Source organism: Anthonomus grandis, chromosome 18, assembly GCF_022605725.1.
Source record: "Anthonomus grandis grandis chromosome 18, icAntGran1.3, whole genome shotgun sequence".
NCBI lineage: Eukaryota > Metazoa > Arthropoda > Insecta > Coleoptera > Curculionidae > Anthonomus > Anthonomus grandis.
The window spans coordinates 1947418-1959642 of NC_065563.1; the positions used below are offsets into that span (position 1 = coordinate 1947418).

General features: G+C 34.5%; 1 long non-coding RNA gene across 2 annotated transcripts; it reads left to right on the plus strand.

Annotated features, from left to right (window-relative positions):
• The first annotated feature begins 9639 nt into the window (after positions 1 to 9639).
• Positions 9640 to 11944, plus strand: LOC126746714 (uncharacterized). Of its 2 annotated transcripts, none has more exons than XR_007663951.1 (4): positions 9640 to 10203; positions 10818 to 10984; positions 11242 to 11403; positions 11462 to 11725. It is a non-coding gene; the product is annotated as an uncharacterized LOC126746714 (long non-coding RNA). The 2 variants fall into 2 exon arrangements; XR_007663950.1 differs by lacking the exon at positions 9640 to 10203 and adding an exon at positions 11860 to 11944 and having other exon boundaries at positions 10651 to 10984; positions 11462 to 11605.
• Positions 11945 to 12225: the final 281 nt, after the last annotated feature.

Sequence of the window (12225 nt, forward strand, 5' to 3'; positions counted from 1 at the left end):
CGGGTGGCACTACCTGCAATCAACGAAAAGAAAGAATTTTACATTGAAACTAATACCCAACTAAGGTAGTGGCATAAAATATTGGTGGATCACCAGGTACCACTGTTGCATACCTAATGAGGTTTTATTGCTCTACACACTTCTGAAATAGAGTATAGCTACTTTTTAACGCTATTTTCAATGTAACTGATGTTATGCCTAACAAAGTTATTACGGAGGCATTTGAAAATGTGTGGAACGTCATATAATGGAATTATCGTCTTATTATCCACCTCGAAATGGTAATCAAGTAGTTGGGTTCCTTGCCTCATATAATATATTTCGCTTTGGTTTGATCTACCAGGCTTTGAACGGCGGAGCGATTGTTTGAACCCTGATCACATATACAGTGGCTACAATATTGAGCCCAATGCTGTGACATTTTCTTACAATTTGTTTTATAATATTAACCAAATCGTGTTTTTTGGTAGCGGCATTCACAAAATTGTAATAAACAGGTTGTTTCCATTTCCGCCGGATACCACGAAGCATGAATCCCTAAAAGCAATAATTTTAAAGTAGGTTTATTTAAGGCCTATTTTTAACTAACAAATTGTAATTTTCGTTTTCAGATTTAATACTAAAGTAATTGATGTAAAAGATTAAACCAATTGGTTGATTGAAAAAACAAATATTATTACAAATATTATTAAATATTACCTAATATAAATGTGGTACCAGTTAAAAATGATAGATACTCTTAGAAAAAAAATATACGTATTAATATATTAATGAGCCATATTAATTACCTGAGCATGATTAGCTATTTCTTCAGTCTGCCTAAATCCTAAGTCTTCAAAACCAACAACCCTTCCTTCGCTATAATTAGGTTGTAAATTTGGCTGAATACTTATTTCGTCGAACATTAAAATACAATGCCTATCTTGGGGATTTTTGAAGTGTTTTGCCTCAGCCTTCAAAACTGCAAACGCCTCTTCATGTAATCCTGGACGAATGGGGATTCTATTAAGCAGTTTCATGACAGTTTTACGTGATGGTAATGCAAACAGCTTTGACAGAAATCGGTATCCAGAGCCGCTACTTTGCTTATACAAAGCTAGTGCCAATACTTGGTCTTCAAAAGTATACCGCCTTCCTCTTGGTTTCCTCTCAGCATTTTCAATCTGACACTGAAAAAATCTAGTACAGATGCGGTCTAAGCTTGAAACACATTGATGTGATTTGCGGTAATTTGAAGGACCAGTCAAACACTTAGCTTGACAAAACAAATGAATATATTCGATGTAAGTAAACTGTACAAAGAACATCGGCCTTAGAGATAACTAATTACTTAATACTGGGAAATAGAAATAAACGTAAAATTAAAAGTAAATTTAAAATATACGCGTATGCGTCGGTGTCTCGAGTCGTTCTGACTTCTGTCTTACACTTTCTTTCTTCGGACCTCACTTCCCACCAACCCCTCTCGCTCCCGGATTGGGTGTCGTCACAAGTAAAAAGCGAGGTTGTCAGCTTGTAATGTCTTTCCAAGTTGGAACATGCCGCCCGCCTTGAAAAGTCTCTTTTCAACAAATAGAAGTCTAATGGGAACAGTCTGAACATTAAACTTCTATAGGCAATAAACACACTTTGTTAATAGCACGCTTAATCACATTGCCATTAGGAAGTTTTAAAGATACTACACGCACCACATTATTAGACCCTCGGAACAGTTCAACCACTCTAGCCATAGGCCACTTTAATGGGGGTGTATTGTCTTCGATTAATACAACTAAAGAGTCCACTTTTAAGTCATTATGAATGTCGTGCTGCCACTTGGAGCGTGTCTGCATCTGGGTGAGGTAGTCTTTGGACCAACGCTGCCAAAACTGTTGCAGTCGGTGATATCGATCTAACCGTGTGGTCTTCATGTCCGTGACATCTTCTTCTGGAGGACTCGCCAATGAGCTCCCGATCAAGAAATGCGCGGGGGTTAGGGAAATAAAATCTCGGGAATCATTTGACAATGGTGTCAACGGTCTCGAGTTCAAGCATGCCTCAATCTGTACGAGCAAGGTATACATCTCCTCAAAACTTAAAGAAGATTCGCTTAAGACACGCTTGAGATGAAATTTGGTCGACTTTACTGCCGCTTCCCAGAGGCCTCCCATATGGGGTCGTTTCAAAACGTTCAAAAAGCTAGAAGAAGTCAAGTCAGTTACTAACTCAATATGAGTAGCGCGAGTAGAGAAACATACAAATATGCAAATGTAAGTCTTAACTTTCTTATCGCTCCGACGTAAAATTCCATCTCTAATAAAAATTGGCCCGGCATAATCGATGCCATAATTAGTAAATGGTCGATTGGGCGTTACTCTGCTATTAGGTAAGTCACTCATTAAAAACTTGCACGGTTTCGGATTTAATCTATAACATCGAACACAAGATTTTAAAACATGCTTTACGGCGTTTTCACCATTTACAGGCCAATACGTCAACCTTATAATAGATAATAAATTCTGAACTCCAACATGTAAATATTTAAGATGGAAATTTAAAATTATTAAATAAGTGAGCTTATGTTTGCTTGGCAAAATTATGGGGTGTTGCTGATTATAAGTTAATTCTGACTTTGATAGTCTACCTCCTACTCTTAAGACATTTTGATCATCAATAAAGGGGTTTAAATTAAGAATCTTACTTTAATTAAATTTAATTGATTTAAATTTATTTAGTTCACTAATTTCTTGTTTAAACGATACAGACTGAGCTAATATTATTAACCTTAATTTAGCATTCTTAAGTTCTTCGGAACTTAATGATTCTGTTATAGGTTTCTTATTTAAGCAACGATTTTTGAATCTTAAAAGGTAAGCAACAATTCTAACCAGTTTGGATAATGTAGAGTATTTTTCAAAAATATTTAAATTATTTTTTGATTCAATTTTTTCTTGGAAATTAATTAATGATAAAGAATTTGGTTTAATTTTAGGTAAGTTTTCAAGAATTATTTCGATGTTATTTGTAACTTCCGGGTTAGTTTTGTCATAAACAAATTTTGGACCATTAAACCAAATTTTGCTATTTATTAATTCCTTTGGACTTAAACCGCGTGATATAATATCTGCCGAGTTATTATTTGTCCTAACATGTTTCCATTCATCAATATTTAAAAGTTCTGTTATTCGTGTAATTCGGTTTGCTACGAAAATTTTGAGTCTGCAGGGCTCTATTTTTATCCACGAAAGGACTATGGTAGATATTGAGGGGTTGCTATTTCAAACCCTATTTATTGTCTCTTGATGAAAGGAAACTAATTATTGTAAGCAAAATGGACTGTATTTTCTAGTAAACCCTAAACTATCTATCATGGCCGACGGCTGGTTACAAAAGAGAGCGAGATCGTCATTGTGGCCACGCACCTTCACATTTGTGTTAGCCATGTTGCCAGATTTAAAATACGAGATACATACAAACGAAATCAATGAGTTAGAGATGACTAGCCATACCGCCGGCCTTGAAAGCACAAGCTTTCAACACAAAATCTAGCTAACTACCTTAAATCTACTTTACAAAGTTGAACTAAGCAAATTGAACAAAATACAAAACTCTTAAACCTAAATAACCACTACCTTAAATCTAACAAGTATACAACCGATTAAACCAGTATACATAGATTTATTACAAATAACACCTTCTAAATCAATAACAGCCAACGTCCTGAACCTTAAAACCAGTAAAAAACAACATAAACCCTCACAACCGTCAAAAAATAGCTTTAATCCACACTACAGTCTACACTTCACCTTTCTTGAAGCCCATATCAGTCTCTATTTGCTCTGGATTAGGCAATACACAAAGCTTGTGTATTGTTCGCCTTACAACACCACTGAGAGTCTTGACACTTGCTACTCGGATGGCTCCATCCTGTCCTGGATGAACCGCAACCACGCGACCTAGCTTCCATTGAAGTGGGCTGGTATTCTCATCCTTCAGAACAACCATTTCTCCGACTTCTAAGTTAGGAGAGGTCTGCTGCCATTTGTTCCTTTTCTGCAAAGTGGTGAGGTACTCGACACTCCAGCGTTTCCACATATGCTGCACGACCTGCTGCATAAGGTGGTATTGTTTCAAACGATTGGCTGAAACATCCGATACATCTAGTTGAGGGATCGCTATCAGGGCTTCTCCAATCAAGAAGTGGCCAGGTGTTAGGGCCTGAAGGTCATTAGGGTCCGACGATAGAGGAGTCAATGGTCGCGAGTTTAGTACCGCCTCCACTTGAGAAAGTATCGTAGATAAATCCTCAAATGTGAAATTTCTATTGCGAGTTAAACGGATCACGTGATACTTAGCCGATTTTATAGCCGATTCACATATGCCGCCTTGATGGGGTGACCCGGGTGGAATAAAATGCCAATCTATTTTATTTTCTAAACAATATTCGCGAACCGCATGTTCCCCTTGAATCCTGCTCAACTCTTTATTTATTTTAATTAGCTCGTTGTTAGCCCCAACGAAGTTAGTTCCGTTGTCCGAATAAATACGTCTACAAATGCCCCGTCTTGACACAAACCTTTTAAAGCAGTTGAGAAAACTATCTGTACTAAGGTCTCCCGCTAATTCTATATGAACTGCTTTGGTAGAGAAACAAATGAACAAACACATGTAGGCCTTTACTATAGTTCTATTACGCCTTATAACTTACCATCCTTCAACTTGAATGGTCCAGCAAAGTCCACACCGCAAACATAAAAGGGTCTCTGAGGCTATCACTCGGTAAATTACCCATTTTTTGCCTCAACACTGTCGGATTTACTCGAAAACAAATGTGACATTTAGATAATACACTGTGTACTTCTTTTCGACCATTAATGATCCAAAATCTATTTCTTAAAGAAGCTAAAATCGCCTGGGCGCCTGCGTGCAATTGTTTTTTATGTTGATCAAGAATAATTAATCGCATCAATTGATGTTTTTGCGGTAATATAATAGGATGCTTTATACTATACAACATATCCGACCTTTGCAATCGCCCACCTACTAAAATTAAACCATTTTCATAGAACGGATCTAACGATTTTAGTTTGCTATTTCTTAAAACATGTCCATGCTTTTTTAAGCTACGTAAATCCTCAGCAAATTCTTGTTCTTGAGCGACCTTTGCTAATGAAATTAATGCGTTTTCTGTTTCCTCAGCTGTTAAACATTTACTAACCTCCCTATCACATAATTTAAGGTTTAAATTCCTATAAAATCTTAAACACCATGCAACTATTTTTACAAGTTGAAACAAAGAACTTTTAAGAACAAATATCGATTTGTCCGGCACTATAGAAATCAAACTAATTTTTTCCTTTTTTTGCTCTGGAATTTCCTCGGAATTATTGGTATCACCTATTGGCCAGTATTCTCTATCTTGACATAGCCATGAAGGCCCATGCCACCATAAATTAGACTCTCTAAGCATACTTGGAATCATTCCGCGAGAAATGATATCCGCGGGATTATCGTTCGACACTACATGATTCCATTCCTTAACGCTACTTAACTCCTGAATTTCTGCTATCCGATTTGCTACATAAACCTTCCAATTGCTAGACTCTTCCCTAAGCCACGCTAAAACTATTGTGGAGTCCGTCCAAAAATAAGATTTACCTATAGTAATATCCAACGCCCCTACTACTTTATGGACAAGCCTAGCTAACAACGCTCCGCACAATTGAAGCCTTGGAATCGAGGTATATTTTAATGGTGCGACACGGGATTTAGCACATACCAGATTTACTACGATTTCACCCTGTTTATTTAACGATCTTAAATACACACAAGCACCATATGCACTCTCACTTGCATCGCAAAACCCGTGCATTTCAATACAAACCGGTTCACATACAACAGATCTAACAGAATCTAACACAATCTAACAATTCTAACTCACTATAAAGATTCCTCCATAATGTCAACAAATCAAGGGGAATGGACTCATCCCATCCTAGCTGCAAGTGCCATAATCTCTGTAAAATAATTTTTGCCTGAACAGTAATTGGGCCAACCAAGCCTAACGGATCGAAAATCTGCGATATGATCGACAAAATCAGACGTTTTGTAACTGGGGTACGACTTGATTTAGATCTAATTGTATATTCTAATGTGTCTTGATTTGGATTCCAAAACAGACCAAGTGTCTTTTTCATATCACTCTCAGGGATAAAATAATTAGATGGATAATTATTGTTATTTGGGAAAGCCTTAAGCACTTCTACCTTATTAAAACCCCATTTACATAATGAGAAACCATATTCTTTTAAGTTATGCGCAACCTCTCGCCCTAGCTCTACTGCCTGACTAACAGAAGACGCCCCTACAATAAGGTCATCCACGTAAAAACACTTTGATATGACCTTGCTTACTTGTGGCAACCTATCCTTTAACTTATTTGAAACTTCCTGCAAACACCTAGTTGCTAAGAAGGCGGCAGAAGCAGTTCCATATGTAACAGTGTTTAACCTGAAATGCTCTAAATCCCTATCTGGACTGCTTCGCCATACGATACGTTGCAAATCTCTTTGTTCCGGTGAAATATTAACTTGTCTATACATCTTAGTTATATCAGCTGTTACTACTACCTCATTTTGTCGAAACCTAACAAGAATATTAAATAACTCATCCTGAATTGTTGGTCCAACTTTCAAAACACTGTTTAACGATAACGAACTACTACTCTTGGCACTCGCATCAAACACGACTCGTAGCTTTGTCGTTGTACTAAACTCATTAAAAACAGCGTGATGCGGCAAGTAAAAAGTCTTTGAATCACTCACAATTTCATCCTCATTAATTTTTGACATATGCACTAAGCTGCTATATTCGTCTATAAACTGGCAATACCTTTGTTTTAATGTTGGATTTTTTGCAAATTTCCTTTCTAATGAATACATCCTATTTTTTGCCATATCCAACGATTCGCCTAACTCATTTAAATTGGATTTTGTTGGAAGATTTACACAAAATCTACCCGTTTCATCCCTAGTCGTTGTTTTTACGAAATGCTCTTCACACTCTTCTTCTTCACGCGAATGTGACGGTTTGCTAATAGGAAATTCCTCAACAAGCCAAAATTTCTCTAATTGTTCCTGAACATCCTGTACTACATGATGACTCATTACTCTATTATTAGTCCTATTCACATTCTCACTACCCACTTGCATCGCTTCCGAAACTATCCAACCCAAAACCGTTTTCTGCAACACAGGTTTTTCTTTTCCCAATTTAATTTGACCGGCGCACAATAATTCGAAAAAGACTCCTGCGCCCAATAAAACATCTACTCTGGAGGATTTGTTAAAACCAGGATCAGCTAACTTGATATTAGTAGGGATTTCTAAGTCTACCATACTAAACGACGAAGAAGGTATGTTTGAAGTAACATTTTTTAACACTAAAAATGGAATATTTGCTGTGAAATTATTATGTACCGACTTAATTGTACTCTTAATTTGATCTTTTACATTAAAAGACTTGTCACCAATTCCCGAGATAGGCATACATATTTTTTGTACCTTTAAACCCAACTTTGCTGCAAACTCCTCTGTAATAAAGTTAACCTGGGACCCCGAATCTAATAAAGCCCTACACTGGATAAACTCATTTCTACAATTTCTAATTTCTATGACCGCTGTAGATAATACTATTTGACTCGATATTTGTTTTGTCCTAACATTACTACTACAAGTGGCAGCAACCTCCTTTCCGTTATCTATATCCTGAGTTCCTGTGCAAGCTACGCTATTCCCAGTGTTTCTGGAGTCCTGATGTAATATCGTATTGTGCCTACCTCTACATTTTTTACACCCGTAAGATTTACAATTTCTAACCTGATGACTCGACCGTAAACAATTTAAGGACAATCCTAAACTCTTAATCTGTTCTGAGCGCCTGTCTATATCTAATTCTAATAACTTCTTACAAGTATAGACAAAGTGGTCGCCTTTACATACCTCACACTTAATTTCAGCATTAAATTTTTCTAGTGAGTTGTCTACTGCAGCAAACGCTCTATTGCCTACATTTTTATTTGGAGCTCTGACTGACTTGTTATTACACTCAACTGTACTTAATATTCGGGCCTTATTTTCTAAAAACTCTATAAAATTGCCTAAATTAGGATCACACTTGTACTCCGATAATGATCTTTCTTCCCACTCCTTTTTAGAATCTAAGTCTAATTTTCTACTCAGAAAGAAGATAATTAGCCTACCCCACTGCTCTATTGGCTCTCCTAAAGTCTTAAGTGCCCTTACATGTTTTTTTATATTATCAACTAGGCCCTGTAATAAATTGTGAGACTCTCTACTAAGTGGAGCTATATCAAATAGTTCTTTTAAGTGCGTCTGTATAATAATAGGCTTGTTAAAAAACCGTTTTTTCAATAAATCGATGGCTACTGCATAATTACTGCTAGTGACTTCTAAGCACTCTAAAACTCGCTTTGCCTCATCTTCTAATGAGTCTAACAAATAATAAAAACGTTGTACATTATCTAATGTAACGTTGTTATGAACTAAAGTCTGAAACGTTTCATAAAATTGTTGAAACTTGCTATAGTCACCTGCAAATTTTTGTAAACCTATACTAGGTAATTTTACCCCTACACTATGTGACTGTTGCATACCTTGACTACTATTATTTGTTAAAACCTCTCTATGTTCGAACTCATATTTTTCTACGTGGCCTCTGGCAAGCATAACAGATCTATTGTACAACTCCTCAAATTCGTAATTAGCATCTTCATTAAATCTAGATTCGTCTAATAACTGAATTTCTAAGACAGTTTCCTCAAAACTACTCAACATGTGTTCGACTTTCTCTAATCTAAGCTTCAACTCGCTTATACCATTGCTAAGATTTATTGTTTCCAAAAAAACCGAAAATTTTCTAATTTGCTCTTTAATTTGTTCTAGTTTTTTCAAAAACCTATTCAAAAATTCATCCTTTTCCGCAGATGCTGTTTTCTTACCCATCGTGTCTGTCTAACAACAAGCTAATTTTTAACAAAAAATATTCCAAGTTCAAATCTATAAAAATCAAGCAAAATTCAATGTAACTCTAACCCGACGAACTCGTTTCTTGACAGATTATTTTATTGGCTGCGCGCCGGCCGGGGCCAACCAACTAGGATCTATGTTTGAACCGATCCGAAATACCCCGAACTTCGACTCGGCATGGCAACGTGAGTACGCCGAGAAGGCAGAATTAGTCCTACTCACAGAACACAAATATATAGAGAAGTGGTGGTTGCATACAAACTGAAAGAAATTCGTCTGACAAATCAGCTAGCGGCCTCTCGCTTGGCAGCGGAAACTGTTGCAACTAACTTGACAGTTTGACGTGTCTAATTGGACCAATCGAAATGGTAGAAAGGTGTGGCCAAATTAAGGCGGGAAATCACATTTTATTTAATCTGATAATCTTATCATTTAATCGTAATATCTAAAGCAAACGCCTAATCAAAAAAGTTACTCATAGAGAAAAGAGCCTTTTTGTTTAGGTGTTAGCATCAGATATTGATCTGAACAAAAATAAAACTTTTCAGCTTTATTTTACATATCTAAATAGGTGCAATAATTATACGAAAGTGTACTAACAATAGTGTATGACATATCACCTTAGAACATTGAAAGGCTAGAATTAGTAAACAACAACTTTGTTTGAGTCCAACATGTGCACAGGGGCAAGAGGGGTGTTTTATTTACAAACATATGTGCCGATTCTCTGTTGTCAAGTCGACACAAATTTCCAACGGAGGAAATTTTTAGCTATATTTTAACAAACATTATAACGTTAATTTAACTTATTTCTGTTATATCTTATAGGAAAATTTAAAATAAAAAGTATAAATGCTACAATTAACCTATTTTAAGAATAAATATAATATCCTTAAGCAAAAAAAAAACAAAATTATTAACATTCTTATCCCTAAAACTGCTTCTAAAAAATTTGAAGCGACAACACCGGAGCTTAAGCGCCTAAACCATACGCGTTGTGTCATCTGTCAAACGGCTTTTTGTTTATATTCGGGATTCGTGTATTTTCTTTAATTTTTGGTTTAAAAAGGAAAAAAGGCCACGTTTTAGTGTTTTTTTAAATTGCTAGGATGGCAAAAACTTGTGTCGTTTGTGCCGCATCATGATAAAAACGTGATTCAAGCCGATCTTTTCACAAGTAAGTACCGATACTTTCATAACATCACATCATGGGGTAACCATCATCATAAACGTAGAATAGGGGATCTTATAGATATAAACCTAATAAAAATTTGAATGTGAAAGTGTGCGTAAAATACCAACATATTTATATTTTTAAATCTAAATATTTTTTTGAACATATTCATCTATTAATAGGCTATAAAAGATATAAAACTAGAATTTTGTCCCTGGTTTTATTACAGGATTTTATGTGTTTTTTGTTGTTTTGGCAGAAAAAATGCATAATACCTATGAACCTATCTATATATAGTTTGATATCTATGTATAAAGTTAATTTTGTCTTTCTTTAAAGTTTGTTCCATAATTTTTTTTTGTTTTACCTTATTGCAACTTACAATAATATACATAGTAATTGGCACCACATATTAACTTATTACTGTACCTATCTATATATAGTTTGATATCTATGTATAAAGTTAATTTTGTCTTTCTTTAAAATTTGTTCCATAATTTTTTTTTGTTTTACCTTATTGCAACTTACAATAATATATATAGTAATTGGCACCACATATTAATTTATTACTGTAATTTTTTTCTGCTTTTTGATTAAATATCAAATACTTATTATAGATTGCCCAATGATTATGCCCAAAGGGAACAATGGGTTTCATTAATGGAAATCAACACATTTAAAAAGAACATATTTGTTTGTTCAGATCACATCCTTAGAAGTGATATAAGGGAGATAATATTATCAGTAGCCAGACTTTATTAAAAAAATCAGCTCTACCTCAAAGGTAATTTTTTTAAATATATTTTTCTAATATATTTATAGGTATGAGTATATTTTACCTTAGAATTATTGATAAAGGTTTGCATGCTTTTATTTACTACATTATGTAAGCTAAAAAAACAACCTTTTAAAACTTGTGCTTGGGCTATGTTGTAAAACATACAGCTTCTTCACAAAAAGTATTAGTGTTACTCATATAAGATTTATTTATACCTAATACTTATTAAATTAGGTATGTGTGTAAGACTATTTTTTTACTAGGATTTCTGATGCACTGGTTAAAAACACAGCAGCCAATAATTCAGTTAATTTACCAAGTGATTTACCCTTCAAAGCTACAGGGGTAGCTTTCCTGAAGAGTGCAAAAACTTCTTTAGCTTTCAAAATGGTATATAGTACAAACAGTGAAGCTAATATAGACACGTATGGATAATTAAAATAGATTAATATTCTTGATACACCAAATTTTGTATAATTACAGATCTGATCATTCATCATCAACAATAACTGCATCTGAGAATTATAGTTCTACAGTAACCGTGGAGTCTAGGTCAACAATTACTATTTCTCATCCAAGCCGTTTTTGTTTAACTGCTACACATTCCCTGACTCTGCCAAGGAAAAGGTATAAATACACTCAAAATAGACTACTAGTTTTATGCCATGTATCATCCTATTCTATATATCTTATTTAAAAGTGATATGGTATTTTATTGTATTATATTTGTTTAATTAAATGCAATTAATCAAATGTATGACATTATAAAGATTCTCTATAATAACATACATTTTATTGATCAATTGGATTATCATAATACATTTTTTTAATTTTTTCTTTTTAATTTTGGTAATACTATATTTTTATGTATATTATTCTAGGGTAAAATCAAAATGATATCCTGAGGACCTAAGCACTGATGATTCCACCGTTTCAAGAGCTTAATCACTTGTCACCAGATTATGGACAAAAAATAAAGAACAAAAAATTAAAATTCGAAGATTGCAACAAGCAAATTTGCGCCAAAGAAATTGAATTAGATGTCTCAAGTCATTATTAAAATACTTACATGAAATAATAACATGATTTTATGGAAAAGCCCAACATACTACATATTTTATTTGACTTGTAAAAGCACTTGTATGTATATTACTACTAATAAACTCTCTAATCTAATCTATTGTACATAGTCTTTATTCTTAGCTTTGTTTTTTAGTATAAATTAATATGATATAATATTTGGTATT